The sequence below is a fragment of the Coregonus clupeaformis genome, chromosome 35 (assembly GCF_020615455.1).
Source record: "Coregonus clupeaformis isolate EN_2021a chromosome 35, ASM2061545v1, whole genome shotgun sequence".
NCBI lineage: Eukaryota > Metazoa > Chordata > Actinopteri > Salmoniformes > Salmonidae > Coregonus > Coregonus clupeaformis.
In genome coordinates this window covers 35,855,399-35,876,432 of record NC_059226.1, presented here as the reverse complement: position 1 = coordinate 35,876,432, position 21,034 = coordinate 35,855,399, and the positions used below count along the sequence as shown (strand labels likewise).

General features: G+C 43.3%; 1 pseudogene; it reads left to right on the top strand.

Annotated features, from left to right (window-relative positions):
- LOC121551652 overlaps window positions 1-21,034 on the top strand; it is a 55,773-nt pseudogene that overhangs the window by 8,289 nt on the left and 26,450 nt on the right.

The following is a 21,034-nucleotide window of genomic DNA, read 5'->3' as shown; positions in this document are numbered from 1 at the left end:
TTATAAAGCTAGTCATTCTGTTCTGGTCTGGTACTGTAGTTATAAAGCTAGTCATTCTGTTCTGTTCTGGTACTGTAGTTATAAAGCTAGTCATACTGTTCTGTTCTGGTACTGTAGTTATAAATCTAGTCATTCTGTTCTGGTACTGTAGTTATAAAGCTAGTCATTCTGTTCTGGTACTGTAGTTATAAAGCTAGTCATTCTGTTCTGGTACTGTAGTTATAAAGCTAGTCATTCTGTTCTGTTCTGGTACTGTAGTTTTAAAGCTAGTCATTCTGTTCTGGTACTGTAGTTATAAAGCTAGTCATTCTGTTCTGGTCTGGTACTATAGTTATAAAGCTAGTCATTCTGTTCTGGTACTGTAGTTATAAAGCTAGTCATTCTGTTCTGGTACTGTAGTTTTAAAGCTAGTCATTCTGTTCTGGTACTGTAGTTATAAAGCTAGTCATTCTGTTCTGGTCTGGTACTATAGTTATAAAGCTAGTCATTCTGTTCTGGTACTGTAGTTATAAAGCTAGTCATACTGTTCTGGTACTGTAGTTATAAAGCTAGTCATTCTGTTCTGGTACTGTAGTTATAAAGCTAGTCATTATGTTCTGGTACTATAGTTATAATGCTAGTCATTCTGTTCTGGTACTGTAGTTTTAAAGCTAGTCATTCTGTTCTGTTCTGGTACTGTAGTTATAAAGCTAGTCATTCTGTTCTGGTACTGTCGTTATTAAGCTAGTCATTCTGTTCTGGTCTGGTACTGTAGTTATAAAGCTAGTCATTCTGTTCTGGTACTGTAGTTAAAAAGCTAGTCATTCTGTTCTGGTCTGGTACTGTAGTTATAAAGCTAGTCATTCTGTTCTGTTCTGGTACTGTAGTTATAAATCTAGTCATTCTGTTCTGTTCTGGTACTGTAGTTATGAAGCTAGTCATTCTGTTCTGGTACTGTAGCTATAAAGCTAGTCATTCTGTTCTGATCAGGTACTATAGTTATAAAGCTAGTCATTCTGGTCTGGTACTGTAGTTATAAAGCTAGTCATTCTGTTCTGGTCTGGTACTGTAGTTATAAAGCTAGTCATTCTGTTCTGGTACTATAGTTATAAAGCTAGTCATTCTGTTCTGGTACTATAGTTATGAAGCTAGTCATACTGTTCTGTTCTGGTTCTGTAGTTATAAAGCTAGTCATTCTGTTCTGGTACTATAGTTATAAAGCTAGTCATTCTGTTCTGTTCTGGTACTGTAGTTTTAAAGCTAGTCATTCAGTTCTGGTACTGTAGTTATAAAGCTAGTCATTCTGTTCTGTTCTGGTACTGTAGTTATAAAGCTAGTCATTCTGTTCTGGTACTGTAGTTATAAAGCTAGTCATTCTGTTCTGGTCTGGTACTGTAGTTATAAAGCTAGTCATACTGTTCTGTTCTGGTACTGTAGTTATAAAGCTAGTCATTCTGTTCTGGTACTGTAGTTATAAAGCTAGTCATTCTGTTCTGGAACTGTAGTTATAAAGCTAGTCATTCTGTTCTGGTCTGGTACTGTAGTTATAAAGCTAGTCATTCTGTTCTGGTCTGGTACTGTAGTTATAAAGCTAGTCATTCTGTTCTGGTCTGGTACTGTAGTTATAAAGCTAGTCATTCTGTTCTGGTACTATAGTTATAAAGCTAATCATTCTGTTCTGTTCTGGTACTATAGTTATAAAGCTAGTCATTCTGTTCTGGTACTATAGTTATGAAGCTAGTCATACTGTTCTGTTCTGGTACTGTAGTTATAAAGCTAGTCATTCTGTTCTGGTCTGGTACTGTAGTTATAAAGCTAGTCATTCTGTTCTGGTCTGGTACTGTAGTTATAAAGCTAGTCATTCTGTTCTGGTACTATAGTTATAAAGCTAGTCATTCTGTTCTTGTACTTTAGTTATAAAGCTAGTCATACTGTTCTGTTCTGGTACTGTAGTTATAAAGTTAGTCATTCTGTTCTGGTACTGTAGTTATAAAGCTAGTCATTCTGTTCTGGTACTGTAGTTATAAAGCTAGTCATTTTGTTCTGGTCTGGTACTATAGTTATGAAGCTAGTCATACTGTTCTGTTCTGGTACTGTAGTTATAAAGCTAGTCATTCTGTTCTGTTCTGGTACTGTAGTTATAAAGCTAGTCATTCTGTTCTGGTACTGTAGTTATAAAGCTAGTCATTCTGTTCTGGTACTGTAGTTATAAAGCTAGTCATTCTGTTCTGGTACTGTAGTTATAAAGCTAGTCATTCTGTTCTGGTCTGGTACTGTAGTTATAAAGCTAGTCATTCTGTTCTGTTCTGGTACTGTACTTATAAAGCTAGTCATACTGTTCTGTTCTGGTACTGTAGTTATAAAGCTAGTCATTCTGTTCTGGTACTGTAGTTATAAAGCTAGTCATTCTGTTCTGGTACTGTAGTTATAAAGCTAGTCATTCTGTTCTGGTACTGTAGTTATAAAGCTAGTCATTATGTTCTGGTACTATAGTTATAATGCTAGTCATTCTGTTCTGGTACTGTAGTTATAAAGCTAGTCATTCTGTTCTGTTCTGGTACTGTAGTTATAAAGCTAGTCATTCTGTTCTGGTACTGTCGTTATTAAGCTAGTCATTCTGTTCGTCTGTTCTGGTCTGGTACTGTAGTTATAAAGCTAGTCATTCTGTTCTGGTACTCTAGTTAAAAAGCTAGTCATTCTGTTCTGGTCTGGTACTATAGTTATAAAGCTAGTCATTCTGTTCTGTTCTGGTACTGTAGTTATAAATCTAGTCATTCTGTTCTGTTCTGGTACTGTAGTTATGAAGCTAGTCATTCTGTTCTGGTACTGTAGCTATAAAGCTAGTCATTCTGTTCTGATCAGGTACTATAGTTATAAAGCTAGTCATTCTGGTCTGGTACTGTAGTTATAAAGCTAGTCATTCTGTTCTGGTCTGGTACTGTAGTTATAAAGCTAGTCATTCTGTTCTGGTACTATAGTTATAAAGCTAGTCATTCTGTTCTGGTACTATAGTTATGAAGCTAGTCATACTGTTCTGTTCTGGTTCTGTAGTTATAAAGCTAGTCATTCTGTTCTGGTACTATAGTTATAAAGCTAGTCATTCTGTTCTGTTCTGGTACTGTAGTTTTAAAGCTAGTCATTCTGTTCTGGTACTGTAGTTATAAAGCTAGTCATTCTGTTCTGTTCTGGTACTGTAGTTATAAAGCTAGTCATTCTGTTCTGGTACTGTATTTATAAAGCTAGTCATTCTGTTCTGGTCTGGTACTGTAGTTATAAAGCTAGTCATACTGTTCTGTTCTGGTACTGTAGTTATAAAGCTAGTCATTCTGTTCTGGTACTGTAGTTATAAAGCTAGTCATTCTGTTCTGGAACTGTAGCTATAAAGCTAGTCATTCTGTTCTGGTCTTGTACTGTAGTTATAAAGCTAGTCATTCTGTTCTGGTTTGGTACTGTAGTTATAAAGCTAGTCATTCTGTTCTGGTCTGGTACTGTAGTTATAAAGCTAGTAATTCTGTTCTGGTACTGTAGTTATAAAGCTATTCATACTGTTCTGTTACTGTAGTTATAAAGCTAGTCATTCTGTTCTGGTACTGTAGTTATGAAGCTAGTCATTCTGTTCTGGTCTGGTACTGTAGTTATAAAGCTAGTCATTCTGTTCTGGTACTATAGTTATAAAGCTAGTCATTCTGTTCTGGTACTGTAGTTATAAAGCTAGTCATTATGTTCTTGTACTATAGTTATAAAGCTAGTCATTCTGTTCTGGTATTATAGTTATAAAGCTAGTCATTATGTTCTTGTACTATAGTTATAAAGCTAGTCATTCTGTTCTGGTACTGTAGTTATAAAGCTAGTCATTCTGTTCTGGTCTGGTACTGTAGTTATAAAGCTAGTCATTCTGTTCTGGTACTATAGTTATAAAGCTAGTCATTCTGTTCTGGTACTGTAGTTATAAAGCTAGTCATTATGTTCTGGGACTGTAGTTATAAAGCTAGTCATTCTGTTCTGGTACTGTCGTTATAAAGCTAGTCATTCTTTTCTGGTCTGGTACTGTAGTTATAAAGCTAGTCATTCTGTTCTGGTACTGTAGTTATAAAGCTAGTCATTCTGTTCTGGTCTGGTACTGTAGTTATAAAGCTAGTCATTCTGTTCTGTTCTGGTACTGTAGTTATAAAGCTAGCCATTCTGTTCTGGTACTGTAGTTATAAAGCTAGTCATTCTGTTCTGGTACTGTAGTTATAAAGCTAGTCATTCTGTTCTGGTACTGTCGTTATAAAGCTAGTCATTCTTTTCTGGTCTGGTACTGTAGTTATAAAGCTAGTCATTCTGTTCTGGTACTGTAGTTATAAAGCTAGTCATTCTGTTCTGTTCTGGTACTGTAGTTACAAAGCTAGTCATTCTGTTCTGTTCTGGTACTGTAGTTATGAAGCTAGTCATTCTGTTCTGGTACTGTAGCTATAAAGCTAGTCATTCTGTTCTGTTCTGGTACTGTAGTTATAAAGCTAGTCATTCTGTTCTGTTCTGTTCTGGTACTGTAGTTATAAAGCTAGTCATTCTGTTCTGGTCTGGTACTGTAGTTATAAAGCTAGTCATTCTGTTCTGGTCTGGTACTGTAGTTATAAAGCCAGTCATTCTGTTCTGGTACTATAGTTATGAAGCTAGTCATTCTGTTCTGTTCTGGTACTATAGTTATAAAGCTAGTCATTCTGTTCTGTTCTGGTACTGTAGTTATAAAGCTAGTCATTCTGTTCTGTTCTGGTACTGTAGTTATAAAGCTAGTCATTCTGTTCTGTTCTGGTACTATAGTTATAAAGCTAGTCATTCTGTTCTGGTCTGGTACTGTAGTTATAAAGCTAGTCATTCTGTTCTGGTACTGTAGTTATCAAGCTAGTCATTCTGTTCTGTTCTGGTACTATAGTTATAAAGCTAGTCATTCTGTTCTGGTCTGGTACTGTAGTTATAAAGCTAGCCATTCTGTTCTGGTACTGTAGTTATAAAGCTAGTCATACTGTTCTGTTACTGTAGTTATAAAGCTAGTCATTCTGTTCTGGTCTGGTACTGTAGTTATAAAGCTAGTCATTCTGTTCTGGTACTGTAGTTATAAAGCTAGTCATTCTGTTCTGGTCTGGTACTGTAGTTATAAAGCTAGTCATTCTGTTCTGGTACTGTAGTTATAAAGCTAGTCATTCTGTTCTGGTACTGTAGTTATAAAGCTAGTCATACTGTTCTGGTACTGTAGTTATAAAGCTAGTCATTCTGTTCTGGTACTATAGTTATAAAGCTGGTCATTCTGTTCTGGTACTGTCGTTATTAAGCTAGTCATACTGTTCTGGTACTGTAGTTATAAAGCTAGTCATTCTGCTCTGGTACTATAGTTATAAAGCTGGTCATTCTGTTCTTTTCTGGTACTATAGTTATAAAGCTAGTCATTCTGTTCTGTTCTGGTACTACAGTTATAAAGCTAGCCATTCTGTTCTGGTACTGTAGTTATAAAGCTAGTCATTCTGTTCTGGTACTGTAGTTATAAAGCTAGTCATTCTGTTCTGGTCTGGGACTGTAGTTATAAAGCTAGTCATTCTGTTCTGGTCTGGTACTGTAGTTATAAAGCTAGTCATTCTGTTCTGGTACTGTAGTTATAAAGCTAGTCATTCTGTTCTGGTACTGTAGTTATAAAGCTAGTCATTCTGTTCTGGTCTGGTACTATAGTTATAAAGCTAGTCATTCTGTTCTGGTACTGTATTTATAAAGCTAGTCATTCTGTTCTGGTACTGTAGTTATAAAGCTAGTCATTATGTTCTGGTACTATAGTTATAAAGCTAGTCATTCTGTTCTGGTACTATAGTTATAAAGCTAGTCATTCTGTTCTGATACTGTAGTTATAAAGCTAGTCATTCTGTTCTGGTACTGTAGTTATAAAGCTAGTCAATTTTTTCTGTTCTGGTACTGTAGTTATAAAGCTAGTCATTCTGTTCTGGTACTGTAGTTATAAAGCTAGTCATTCTGTTCTGGTCTGGTACTGTAGTTATAAAGCTAGTCATTCTGTTCTGGTACTGTAGTTATAAAGCTAGTCATTCTGTTCTGGTCTGGTACTATAGTTATAAAGCTAGTCATTCTGTTCTGGTACTGTAGCTATAAAGTTAGTCATTTTGTTCTGTTCTGGTACTGTAGTTATAAAGCTAGTCATTCTGTTCTGGTCTGGTACTGTAGTTATAAAGCTAGTCATTCTGTTCTGTTCTGGTACTGTAGTTATAAAGCTAGTCATTCTGCTCTGTTCTGGTACTGTAGTTATAAAGCTAGTCATTCTGTTCTGTTCTGGTACTGTAGTTATAAAGCTAGTCATTCTGTTCTGGTACTGTAGCTATAAAGTTAGTCATTTTGTTCTGTTCTGGTACTGTAGTTATAAAGCTAGTCATTCTGTTCTGGTCTGGTACTGTAGTTATAAAGCTAGTCATTCTGTTCTGGTCTGGTACTGTAGTTATAAAGCTAGTCATTCTGTTCTGGTACTGTAGTTATAAAGCTAGTCATTCTGTTCTCGTCTGGTACTGTAGTTATAAAGCTAGTCATTCTGTTCTATTACTATAGTTATAAAGCTAGTCATTCTGGTCTGGTACTGTAGTTATAAAGCTAGTCATTCTGTTCTGGGACTATAGTTATAAAGCTAGTCATTCTGTTCTGTTCTGGTACTGTAGTTATAAAGCTAGTCATTCTGTTCTGGTCTGGTACTGTAGTTATAAAGCTAGTCATTCTGTTCTGGTACTGTAGTTATAAAGGTAGTCATTCTGTTCTGGTACTGTAGTTATAAAGCTATTCATTCTGTTCTGTTCTGGTACTGTAGTTATAAAGCTAGTCATTCTGTTCTGTTCTGGTACTGTAGTTATAAAGCTAGTCATTCTGTTCTGGTACTGTAGTTTTAAAGCTAGTCATTCTGTTCTGTTCTGGTACTGTAGTTATAAAGCTAGTCATTCTGTTCTATTCTGGTATTGTAGTTGTAAAGCTAGTCATTCTGTTCTGGTACTATAGTTATAAAGCTAGTCATTCTGTTCTATTCTGGTACTGTAGTTATAAAGCTAGTCATTCTGTTATATTCTGGTACTGTAGTTATAAAGCTAGTCATTCTGTTATATTCTGGTACTGTAGTTGTAAAGCTAGTCATTCTGTTCTATTCTGGTACTGTAGTTATAAAGCTAGTCATTCTGTTCTATTCTGGTACTGTAGTTATAAAGCTAGTCATTCTGTTCTATTCTGGTACTGTAGTTATAAAGCTAGTCATTCTGTTCTATTCTGGTACTGTAGTTGTAAAGCTAGTCATTATGTTCTAATTTGGTACTGTAGTTGTAAAGCTAGTCATTCTGTTCTATTTTGGTACTGTAGTTATAAAGCTAGTCATTCTGTTCTATTTTGGTACTGTAGTTGTAAAGCTAGTCATTATGTTCCAATTTGGTACTGTAGTTATAAAGCTAGTCATTATGTTCTATTTTGGTACTGTAGTTATAAAGCTAGTCATACTCATACAGTACAGGTATGGTACTACTAGGCTACAGGTGTTTATTGAGAGGCCAGACTGGGGGGGGGGTGTTGGTGGATTGGTTTAAAACTAGACATTCCCATAGTCCATTGCTGTAGCACGGGTCGGCAACAGACGGCTCGCGGGCCAAAACCGGCCTGCGAGTGATTCATTTAATTTAATTTTAGTTTTGGGTCAAAAAAGGAATTCAGCTTAAAATGTGTTTAAATTAGGAAATATGTTCCTAAAAGACGTATGTAATGTAATTCAAGGTATTAAATGATTGTTTAAAAAATCGGCCCGTGGCTGAATCTAGTTGCCTACCCATGCTGTAGCCTACCCATGGTGTTTCCCTCACCTTTATGTACCAGTATACCAGTATTCATTTAATTAGTTTAACTATAGATATGTTCACATAACACTCAACAAAGACTTTTAAAGTGTTCCACTGTCATTTCCAGTGAATGAATTAGGGTCTTTCTATTTCACCAGAGTGGTAAAGCTGTAGAATGCCTCCCTAAGTGTACCTGTGGTCTGGTGAAAGACTGCTGGAATACTCATCATGTCTGTGATACAGTAAATCAAAGACTGTAATGTAATCTGCAGACCTGAGTCAATGAGAGATCACAGTGTGTGTGTGTGTGTGTGTGTGTGGAGGAGGGGTGTATGTGTGTTGTGTATGCTTGTGAGTAGCCTACGTGTGTGGTTTTGTGTGTGTATTTGTGTACACTTTGGTATGTGTTTATATTTAATATATATTTGTGTGTGTGTGGAAGAGGGGCGTGTGTACTCGTGTGTGTGTGTGTATATTTGAGTACATGTCTGTTTATATTTATCTGTGTATGTCTTGAGCTATTTGGGTTACAGATTAGCATAGTGGTTATTTCCTGCAGCAGTATGTTGCTGGCTAATATGGTCAGTCTGTTTTGAATTCCTTTCCCCCATATCTTAATTTCTGTTACCATGCTTAAAGTATGTGTAGTACACTGCAATAATAACACTGTTGCTTTGGATTAGCTCTGAGGACATAGCAGCTTTGAGAGACAGTACTGCATCACCAAATATGTAGACATATTAAGATGGTAAGCTGACATGAATGACCTGAGAAGTGGATGTATAGGGTTGTGTTGTGACTCTGATGAGTAGATTGGTCTGATCATCTTCCTACATATGTTTCATTTCTTATTCTGTGTTATACTCTCTCTTCTCCCAGGGTCCTGACTGTAGCATCAAGATGCCTATTCTTAGAATAATGCCTGCTAGCCTAATGCAGCTATTCCAGCTCAAATCAATGCTAATTCATTATAGATTTTTGCTCAGCTCTTAGCCTCCTACCTCCCCAGGCCAACCAACAACCATCTCTTCTCTTTAACGAGATACTTTACTGCTGTAACGAGTGTCAGTGTAATGCGGTGGATCGAAGTCAGGCGCAGGACACAGAACTCGAGGAAACGTACTTTACTTTAAAGAAAACAACACAGCAATACCTTCACGCAGGAAGGAACTAACCCGCTCACCAAACGACACACAAAACGAAAAACAACCACACACAAGACACATTGGGAGCACCTGGGTTAAATAGGGTAGGCGTGATTACACAAATGGGAAACAGGTGTGTGACATAGACAACAGGTGCAACATAGACACATATAACATAGATCGGCAGCAGCTAGTATTCCGGTGACGACGAACGCCGCAGCCTGCCCGACAAGGAGGAGGGGCAGCCTCGGCAGAATCCGTGACAGTACCCCCCTCCTGACGCGCGGCTCCAGCCGTGCGTCGACACCGGCCTCGGGGATGGCCAGGAGGACGCGGCGCGAGGCAAGTCGGATGACTACGGTGGAAATCCCTCAACATGGAGGGATCGAGGATGTCCCTCCTAGGGACCCAGCACCGCTCCTCCGGACCATACCCCTCCCACTCCACGAGATACTGCAGGCCTCCCACCTGACGCCTCGTATCTAAGATGGAACGGACCGAGTACGCCGGTGCCCCCTCGATGTCCAGTGGGGGCGGAGGGACCTCCCGTATCTCAGACTCCTGGAGTGGACCAGCTACCACCGGCCTGAGGAGAGACACATGGAACGAGGGGTTAATACGATACTCAGGAGGAAGCTGTAACCTAGAACATACCTCGTTCAATCTCCTCAGGACTTTGAAAGGCCCCACAAACCGCCGACCCAGCTTCCGGCAGGGCAGGCGAAGGGGCAGGTTTCGGGTCGAGAGCCAGACCCGGTCCCCCGGTGCATACACCGGAGCCTCACTGCGGTGGGGGTCGGCGCTCGCCTTCTGCCACCCGATGGCCCGCTGCAGGCATACATGGGTAACGTTCCAGGTCTCCTGCGAGCGCCGAAACCATTCATCCACCGCAGGTGCCTCGATCTGGCTCTGATGCCATGGTGCCAGAACCGGCTGATAACCTAATACACACTGGAATGGAGTAAGGTTAGTGGAGGAGTGGCAGAGTGAGTTTTGGGCTATCTCTGCCCAGGGGAGGAACGCCGACCACTCCCCCCGCCGGTCCTGGCAATACGACCTCAGAAACCTACCCACCTTCTGGTTGACTCTCTCCACCTGCCCGTTACTTTGGGGGTGAAACCCTGAGGTAAGGCTGACCGAGACTCCCAGACGTTCCATGAACGCCCTCCAAACCCTCGAGGTGAACTGGGAACCCCGATCAGACAATATATACTCAGGTATCCCATAGTGCCAGAAGACGTGTGTAAATAGGGCCTCAGCAGTCTGTAGGGCCGTAGGGAGACCGGGCAGAGGAATGAGGCAGCAGGACTTAGAAAACCGATCCACAATGACCAGGATCGTGGTATTCCCTTGTGAGGGAGGAAGATCCGTCACGAAATCCACCGATAGGTGGGACCACGGTCATTGTGGAATGGGTAGGGGTTGCAATTTCCCTCTGGGCAGGTGTCTAGGAGCCTTACACTGGGCGCACACCGAGCAGGAAGAAACATAAACCCTCACATCCTTAGCTAAGGTGGGCCACCAGTACTTCCCACTAAGACAATGCACTGTCCGACCGATACCAGGATGACCAGAGGAGGGTGACGTGTGAGCCCAATAGATCAACCGATCGCGGACCTCCAGCGGAACGTACACACAACCCTCTGGACACTGGGGAGGAGTGGGTTCGTTACGCATCGGCCGCTCGATGTCCGCGTCCACTTCCCACACCACCGGTGCCACCAGACACGACGCCGGAAGTATGGGAGTGGGCTCCACGGAACTCTCCTCTGTGTCATACAGTCGGGACAGAGCATCTGCCTTAGCATTCTGGGAGCCTGGCCTGTACGAAAGGGTGAAACAAAAACGGGTGAGAAACATTGACCACCTTGCCTGGCGAGGGTTTAATCTCTTCGCCGCCCAGATGTACTCCAGATTGCGGTGGTCAGCCAAAATGAGAAAAGGTTGGTTAGCCCCCTCAAGACAATGTCTCCACGTTTTCAGGGCTTGGACCACGGCCAACAGCTCTCGGTCCCCCACATCATAGTTGCGCTCCGCCGGACTGAGTTTCTTAGAAAAGAACGCACAGGGGCGGAGCTTGGGTGGTGTGCCCGAGCGCTGGGAAAGTACAGCACCTATCCCAGCCTCCGACGCGTCCACCTCAACCGTGAAGGCCAAGGAGGGATCCGGATGAGCCAGCACTGGAGCCGAGGTAAACAGGCTCTTCAGACGATTGAAAGCCCTGTCCGCCTCAGCTGACCACCGCAAACGCACCGGTCCCCCCTTCAGCAATGAGGTAATGGGAGCCGCTACCTGACCAAAGCCCCGGATAAACCTCCGGTAGTAATTGGCAAATCCCAAAAATTGCTGCACCTCCTTCACCGTGGTTGGTGTCGGCCAATTACGCACGGCCGAAATGCGGTCACTCTTCATTTTCACCCCAGACGCGGACATGTGGTACCCTAGGAAGGAGATGGACTCCTGAAAGAACAAGCATTTCTCCGCCTTGGCATACAGGTCATACTTCAACAGTCGTCCAAGTACCTTACGCACCAGGGACACATGCTCGGCCCGTGTAGCGGAGTATATGAGGATGTCATCAATATACACCATTACACCCTGTCCGTGCAGATCCCTGAAAATCTCATCGACGAAGGCTTGGAAGACTGATGGAGCATTCATCAACCCGTATGGCATGACGAGGTACTCATAGTGTCCTGAGGTAGTGCTGAAAGCCGTCTTCCACTCATCTCCCTCCCGAATACGCACCAGATTGTACGCGCTCCTGAGATCCAATTTCGTGAAGAAGCGGGCTCCGTGCAGTGATTCCGTCATACATGCTATCAGAGGTAAGGGATAGCTGTACTTGACAGCGATCTGATTAAGCCCACGGTAATCAATGCACGGGCGTAACCCACCATCCTTCTTCTTCACGAAAAAGAAACTTGAGGAATCAGGTGAAGTGGAAGGCCGAATGTATCCCTGTCTCAGCGATTCGGAGACATATGTTTCCATAGCCGCCTTCTCCGCCTGTGACAGAGGATACACGTGACTCCGGGGAAGTGCAGCGCCTACCTGGAGATTTATCGCACAATCCCCTGGACGATGGGGTGGTAATTTAGTCGCCCTCTTCTTACTGAAGGCGAGAGCCAAATCGGCATACTCAGAAGGAATGTGCACTGTGGAGACCTGGTTTGGACTCTCCACCGTAGTAGCCCCCAAGGAAACCCCTACACACCTCCCCGAGCACTGACTGGACCATCCCTTGAGAGCCCTCTGTTGCCAGGAAATAGTGGGATCATGAGTGGTTAACCAGGGAAGTCCCAACACCACAGGATACGCAGGAGAATCAATCAGATAGAGACTAATCCTCTCCTCATAACCCCCCTGCGTCCTCATAGAGAGTGGTGCGGTAACCTCCCTGATTAGACCTGACCCTAGCGGGCGACTATCTAATGCGTGGACAGGAAAAGTCACATCAACACGAACAGTAGGAATCCCTAACCTAAGAGAATATTGACGATCAATAAAATTCCCAGCTGCGCCTGAATCTACTAGCGCATTATGCTGGGAATGAGGAGAAAACTCCGGAAACACAACCTCTATAAACAACTAACCAACAGGGAGCTCTGGGTGAGTCGGGTGCCTACTCACCTGAGATGGTCGACCAGTGCTCTGCTTACTGCCTCGACTCCCTGGGAACCCTCCCCAGCACCGAACCGCAGTGTGTCCTCTGCAGCCACAGTTGGTGCAGGGGACGGCCCCTCTCCTGGTCTCCCTAAGTGCAGCACCTCCGAGCTCCATGGGGGTAGAGTCGGAGGTGCTGGGGGATGGAATGAATGAGCCCTGATCAGAACGTCCGCGGGTCTCCAACAGGTTATCCAGCCTGATGGACATCTCCACCAGTTGGTCCAGATTGAGATTGGTATCCCTGCAGGCCAGTTCCCGCCGAACGTCCTCCCTTAGGCTTTACCGATAGTGGTCGATCAGGGCCCTCTCATTCCATCCGGCGCTGGCTGCCAATGTCCTGAACTCCAGCGCAAAATCCTGGGCGCTCCTCCTCTCCTGTCGTAGGTGGAACAGACGCTCGCCCGCCGCTCTCCCCTCTGGTGGATGATCGAATACCGCCCGGAAGCGGCGGGTGAACTCCTCGTAGCGGACCGATGCAGCGTCAATTCCTCCCCACTCGGCGTTGGCCCACTCGAGCGCCTTCCCCGACAGACAGGAGATGAGGGTGGACACGCTCTCGTATCCCGGGGGCGCCGGGTGGATGGTTGCCAGGTAGAGCTCTACCTGGAGCAGGAAACCCTGACACCCGGCTGGTGTACCGTCATATGCCCTCGGGAGCGAGAGCCGAATCCCACTGGGCCCAGGTGGAGAAGGGGTGGACTGTGGTATGGGTGGTAGAGTGGTTGGAGGTGGTGTGGGAAGGCCACCTCTCTCCCAACGGTCCATAGTATTCATCACCCTCTCCATGGCGGTGCCGAGCGCCTGGATGATACTCTCCTGTTGTTGAAAACGTTCCTCCATAGATTCGGACTGACGAGCTGTACCTGCTGACTCCATAGAGGGTGTGTGGTTCTGTAACGAGTGTCAGTGTAATGCGGTGGATCGAAGTCAGGCGCAGGACACAGAACTCGAGGAAACGCACTTTACTGAACTTGAGTAAAGAAAACAACACAGCAATACCTTCACGCAGGAAGGAACTAACCCGCTCACCAAACGACACACGAAAACGAAAAACAACCACGCACAAGACACATTGGGAGCACCTGGGTTAAATAGGGTAGGCGTGATTACACAAATGGGAAACAGGTGTGTGACATAGACAACAGGTGCAACATAGACACATATAACATAGATCGGCAGCAGCTAGTATTCCGGTGACGACGAACGCCGCAGCCTGCCCGAGCAAGGAGGAGGGGCAGCCTCGGCAGAATCCGTGACAACTGCATGGTCTGTGTGGATATTCTGGTTTGGGCTGCCATTGGTCTGGCCTAGATGATATCAGGGCTTGATTTATGTGGCCTATACGGATTAAAATATATCCATACCAAGTCTCTCTGGTAGATTATAAATGTACTTCACCAATTAAAGGGACAGCAGCGATTTAACAAAACCAAAGTGTGGATTTTAGTCCCTCCTTGTCCATAGACTGCTTTCAAGGTAAGGGAGCAAATATGTAAATACGTAGACTCGCTGAACTATCCCTTTTATACAATTCTGCTACTTTCAATGGGATAGATCATAGACACAGTTTATATATGGTGTACTGTATACCAGTGGTACCATTTACAGTAAAGCAGGGTCTAGGTACAGCAATGTGCAGTATAGTGTTTAGTAAGGTATTATTTCAGTGGGTTATAGCAGTATTAGGTAACAGCTGTTGTGTGTGTGAGGGGGTTAATTGATCCCAATGAGCATTACTGTATGTTGTTGGCCCAGACTCCAGTAAGAGAGCACCCTCTGGGGAAGATGGTGTGTTTGTGCCTGTACGTTCACACGTGTGAGTGGGGATGACCTAAGTCTCTATAGCAATCCTGCTGGCTCAGCAGTATCAGAACCCTCTAAATGGTGAGCTAATGATCACTTCACTGTCAGAACCCTCTAAATGGTGAGCTAATGATCACTTCACTATCAGAAACCTCTAAATGGTGAGCTAATGATCACTTCACTATCAGAAACCTCTAAATGGTGAGCTAATGATCACTTCACTATCAGAACCCTCTAAATGGTGAGATAATGATCACTTCACTATCAGAACCCTCTAAATGGTAAGCTAATGATCACTTCACTATCAGAAACCTCTAAATGGTGAGCTAATGATCACTTCACTATCAGAACTCTCTAAATGGTGAGCTAATGATCACTTCACTATCAGAAACTGTATGTGTGGTCCTCTGTAGCTCAGCTGGTAGAGCACGGCGCTTGTAACGCTAAGGTAGTGGGTTCGATCCCCGGGACCACACATACACAAAAAAAAAAAAAAAAAAAAAATGTATGCACGCATGACTGTAAGTCGTTTTGGATAAAAGCGTCTGCTAAATGGCATATTATTTATTTATTTTATTTAGAAACCTCTAAATGGTGAGCTAATGATCACTTCACTATCAGAAACCTCTAAATGGTGAGCTAATGATGACTTCACTATCAGCACCCTCTAAATGGTGAGCTAATGAATCACTTCACAATCAGAACCCTGTAAATGGTGAGCTAATTATCACTTAGCTATCAGAACCCTCTAAATGGTGAGCTAATGATCATTTCACTTCCCAGCACACTTTAAGTCTGGCTTTTGTTAAGTGCTGGGAAAATATACTGCTGGGACCACCACTCCACTCGATTAAAGGGGAGAGAGAGTTGTGTTATTACAGATGTAGGGTAGGTCTATGGAGAATATTGGCTGTTCTTCTTTTCCACAGTGAATGATGGTGTTAAGATTGGTAGGCTGTGTTTCCCAAAAGGTGGATCAGGAAGATCAATATGGGTTTCACTTGTACCTGATTCGTTGTGGCTGAATGTTAGATTGCGTCGAGAAACAGGCCCTGTGTAGCTCAGTTGGTAGAGCATGGCGTTTGCAACGCCAGGGTTGTGGGTTCGATTCCCACGGGGGGCCAGTATGAAAAATGTATGCACTCACTAACTGTAAGTCGCTCTGGATAAGAGTGTCTGCTAAAATGACTAAAATGTCAACAGTTTTTGCTTATTGGGTGGGTCTCAAGAACATTTGAATGGCTTTAAGTCTGTCACAGTGCCAAGAAAACCTTTGAAACCACAGGTGTATGGGATAGTGCATTTTGGTTTTGGGATGATGTCAGTAAACTCTCTCCACTCTACTCCTCTCTCTCCTCCAACATACAAGCTGACTAGTGGGTATTACATGTTTGAGACATCAACAGACCTCTCACCTCCTGCTGTTGCCATAACAAAGGCTGGAATTCAGGGAACAGGAAGTGTGTGTTCTAACAGGGGGAGGATCTAACAGACCCTCTCCCTGGAAACAGCCACAGGCAGAGGTGTGGAGTGTCAGTGTGTGTGAGTGAGTTAGGTCTACTTGTGATGTTTGTTGTGCAGACCACTCATAGTATAGCAGAATCTATTTTGTTGCTATAGGGCTACCGGCTGCGTTGTGGAGAGAAATAAATTGCAACGTTAGCTATGACGTTACCTATGACTTGCCCCTAATCAGTAAGACAGGTTAGTCTTCATTACCTGTCATAGTATTTGCTCAGAGATGGAGAAGTAGAGAGATACTCTTTACTCTGCCAATCTCTGTTCACTGCAACTTTACTCTTACTAAGTTGAAATGAAGTGCAGTGGAGTTGCAGGCTTACAGCACCACTATAGCTCACATTAACTCTTTCAGTCAGTCCTGGAATTGCATTGGTGTAAATCAGTAGAGAAGTCTTAAACTATGAGAGAGTGTGATCTGGCACAACTCTGACACAGGCCCTGCACTACAGTTGGGCTTTCCATACCATATGATATCTTAAATACCACCATGGTGCAGGTAGAAATGCAAAGTATAGAACTGACACCATTCTCTATTCTTTACAACAGAGAAGCGTTTCTGTAGCCTGGTTGAACCAGACTGAACGCTGCACTTACCATTGTTTCTGGTGAGCGCACAGTTCAGTCTGGTTTAACCAGGCTAGCGTTTCTGTTCTACATTTTACATTTACATTTTAGTCATTTAGCAGACGCTCTTATCCAGAGCGACTTACAGTTAATGCATACATTATTTATTTGTTCATACCCCCTGTGGGAATCGAACCCACAACCCTGGCGTTGCAAACGCCATGCTCTATCAACTGAGCTACATCCCTGCCGGCCATTCCCTCCCCTACCCTGGAAGACGCTGGGCCAATTGCGCGCCGCCCCATGGGTCTCCCGGTCGCGGCCGGCTACAACAGAGCCTGGATTCGAACCAGGATCTCTAGTGGCACAGCTAGCACTGCGATGCAGTGCCTTAGACCACTGCGCCACTCGGGAGACAATTCTACACACTACACTTCTATTGGAACTCTCTGTAATGAATAAGCCCTATTATGTCTGCCTATCTGACCTTTGACCTCTTATGTGTTTCCCTCCACAGAGCTGAGAAGACTGAGGTACTGAGTGATGACCTTCTACAGGTGAATATTATTATTCTGTCTCCTGCTTCCACTTTATACTCAGTCACAGCAGCCATAGACACTGTCAAGTCAAATGTAACCATTAACATACAATATGATGGTGCTGGATGGAACATGTGATGACTTGTGTTGACTGGATGGAACATGTGATGACTTGTGTTGACTGGATGGAACATGTGATGACTTGTGTTGACTGGATGGAACGTGATGACTTGTGTTGACTAGATGGAACATGTGATGACTTGTGTTGACTGAATGGAACGTGATGACTTGTGTTGACTAGATGGAACATGTGATGACTTGTGTTGACTGAATGGAACATGTGATGACTTGTGTTGACTGGATGGAACATGTGATGTCATGGGGAAAAGGTCAGATGCTGCACAAAAGAAGACCATGGTGTTGAAACCCTGGAAGTAATTTCATTTAGTGAACCTGGGATTGTTTCTTAATTCAATAATACATTGCCTTGGCAAGACAAGTTGGCTAAAGCAGAACCGTTTGTTTCAAGTCGTGTTATCACATTCACAGTCTACCTCCATCATCATAACCCCTCCTAAAAGAGTGAGACGCAACATGAGTAATTTAGTGTTGAGGGATTTTGTCAAAGTACACACACAAAATCTTGACTCTGGTCTTGAAGCAAGGCTGTTGGCAAGGGTTTGTTGTTGGGTCTGGTTTCAGTGATGTGATGCCAGGTGCGATGTGTGGGAAAGCAGGTGACCATGTTTTTCCAATCAGAACAGACCTTGGCAACTTGTCTTACTCTGGAACACATACTGTGTCCATGCTGTGCCAGGGAGAACAACATGGCAGCTGAATGAAGTGACTGGACTCTGTAGTGTGACTGATGGATGAAGTGGTCTTTGGAGGAAAGGAGAGAGAGTGTATGTTAACTGAGAGGAGGGGAGAGAGAGAGCATGAAAGAAAGTCAGTCTCCATGCTCTATTGAATAGATATGGTCTTTAAGAGAGGGAAGGAGTGTGTTAAAAGTGGAACAGAGGAAGTGAAAGAGGGAGTGTGAGTGCCAGTCAACTCTACACACCTCTCTCTCAGCTCTTCATAAAAAACAACTGAGTCACACTTTTAGGAACTGCCTTAGTGAACTATGAACCCAGGCTTGACTTAACATACACACAGTCTAAGCACCTGGTTAACAAAGTGACAGTTTATAGGGCTGAATAGACAAACAGAACAGGAATGGATAGGGATGCTGAAACTACATAGAGTTACAAGGCAGTGGACAATGTATAGAATCTGTACTTACTGGATATTGTCACGATGCACTATGGGATCTGAGGCTGACTTCATAGTCTGAGTTGAAAGGCATTTACTCTAAATAAGAGACTGCCTGTCAATAGTCTGGAATGGCTTCCTTTCCTCCACTCCTCTCCCCGTATCTTCATAATCACCAACTGAAATAACATAACAGGTAAAGTGATATGGAAAGGAAAGTGAAATCCAATCTTTCACTTATGAATGACTTGAAGGAGATACTTACTGTAAATTGAGGGTGAGTAAACTGATTACAAATATTGAAACACGTCCTAAGTCTCTGCTATGCTGACTGACTCTTCCTTGGTGAGAATGCAGTAAGAAGCTCTTTACAAGTATTGAGACACAGCCAATAACTGCCTCAAGACTCTCCCCTGGGAAGAATTCAAGAGATAGGGATTCCTTCCCCACAAGTTGTCTTTCAGCTAAACTTTGCTCCTGCAGAAGTGCACTGTGCTGCCCAAGACATTCCTACTATCTATCCCCACTGGAGTGTGCTTCACTAGTTGAATGCTAATGTCTCTGAGTGTGAGGGCAGTCCAAGTCAGGCCTATGGTTCATATCACATGGATGACACAGTCTAGTTCCAGCATTTAGTGTTCCTTTCTGGGGCCTGGTGGGATTTATACAGGCATTTTACACCCTTGAAGGGTATTGCCTGCATATACAAACATATTAGCATACACATACACATGTAGATACACACACGCAGGTATGCATACATGTACACACACACACACGTTATGTTCTTCTATCCTCGTGGGGACGTAACATTTTATTTCCATTCAAAAGCATATTTTCCCTAACCCTTACCATAACCTTAACCCTAACCCGTAACGCTAAACCTAACTCCTAACCCTAACCCCTAAACCTAAAATAGCCTTTGTCCTCATGGACACACACACACACACACACACACAAGCACCTTCCTAATATTGAGTTGCACCCCCCACTTTTGCCCTCAGAACAGCCTCAATTCATTGGGGCATGGACGCTACAAGGTGTCGAAAGCGTTCCACAGGGATGCTGGCCCATGTTGACTCCAATGCTTCCCACAGTTGTGTCAAGTTGGCTGTCCTTTGGGTGGTGGACCATTCTTGATACACACAGGAAACTGTTGACACTCAAACCAGTGCGCCTGGCACCTACTACCATACCCCGTTCAAATGGGGTCCTCTGTAGCTCAGCTGGTAGAGCACGGCGCTTATAACGCCAAGGTAGTGGGTTCGATCCCCGGGACCACCCATACACAAAAAAAAATGTATGCACGCATGACTGTAAGTCGCTTTGGATAAAAGCGTCTGCTAAATGGCATATTATTATTATTATTATTAAATGCACTTAAATCTCTTGTCTTGCCCAGTCACCCTGTGAATGGCACACATACACAATCCATGTCTCAATTGTCTCAAGGCTTAAAAATCATTCTTTAACCTGTCTCCTCCCCTTCATCTACACTGATTGAAGTGGACTTAACAGGTGACATCAATAACGGATCATAGCTGTCACCTGGTCAGTGTATGTCATGGAAAGAGCAGGTATTCATATTGTTTTGTACACTCAGTGCACACAGGCATGTCTATACACACATGCCTGCAATACAAACACAGGCATACACATAAACAAGAATACCATAAACAAACAGACAAACCGAGACAGATGGCAAACACATTCAATTAAATTCAACAGATACATTATAATAAACATATATAACCCACAGTTTGCTGTTTGCATTTCAAGGCGCAATGTCTGTGGGTGGATAGCTCAATATGTCAAGAGAGACTAGTTACTATGAAATGGGATGCAGACATATCTTGTAAACGTCTAGTTTACTACAGATGATTCATTGATAATGTTAGCCTTATCCATCTGGCAAGTAACCAGTTACAGTTGTGCCTGCTTGCAATGGGTTTTATTACCCAACTCCAAAAAGGATAGCCCTACCTACACCATAGGGTTTACTCTATAGATAAAGTCAAATTTTCCTTGTACTATTATGGTCTAACAAGGCAGAGCTCAATTCAATTTAATCCACTTTTTTCTTATCTCCAAGGGGTAGATATTAGCTGGGCTTGAAGTGATTGTGCAGATCACATTCAATAACATGATACATCACCAACTTTCCTAAACATGAGCCGAATGTTAGTTCAGTTTAGCCTGTTGAAATGTGACACTTTAGTTTTGCAGGACCTCTGTCTATTTAAATGCCTCAGTCCTAATCTTGTTTGGACATGTTTGTGTCAGTAACAGGAGAGCAGCTAGCCCTGTCAGACTGGCCTGTGTCTGTTGGACTGGACTGACACTTGGGAAAAAGATGCTGAGAGAGTTGAGAGAGAAAGGGAGTGAGAGAGAGATGGGTGAGGGAGAGGAGAGAGATGGGTGAGGGAGAGGATAGAGATGGGGGGTGGGAGAGAGTGAGAGAGAGGGAAGCTGTCTCTCTTAGACAACAAAGCCTAAACCCCAGAGCAGCACTGCTCTGACTCACTGCTCTGGATGTTCCATATTCCCTTTGAGCCAGGGTCAGGGGTCAACTGGCTGCTCAGTCCACTAACTGTTTTTACTGGCTACTGCTCTGGGCCGTCTGCTGGAAAAAGACGGCCACAATAATATGCCTGTAAACCTTTGAACATCATTGCACATAATGTAGAGAGGAAGGTGGGGGTGAGGGTGGGGTCTGTGTGCGTGC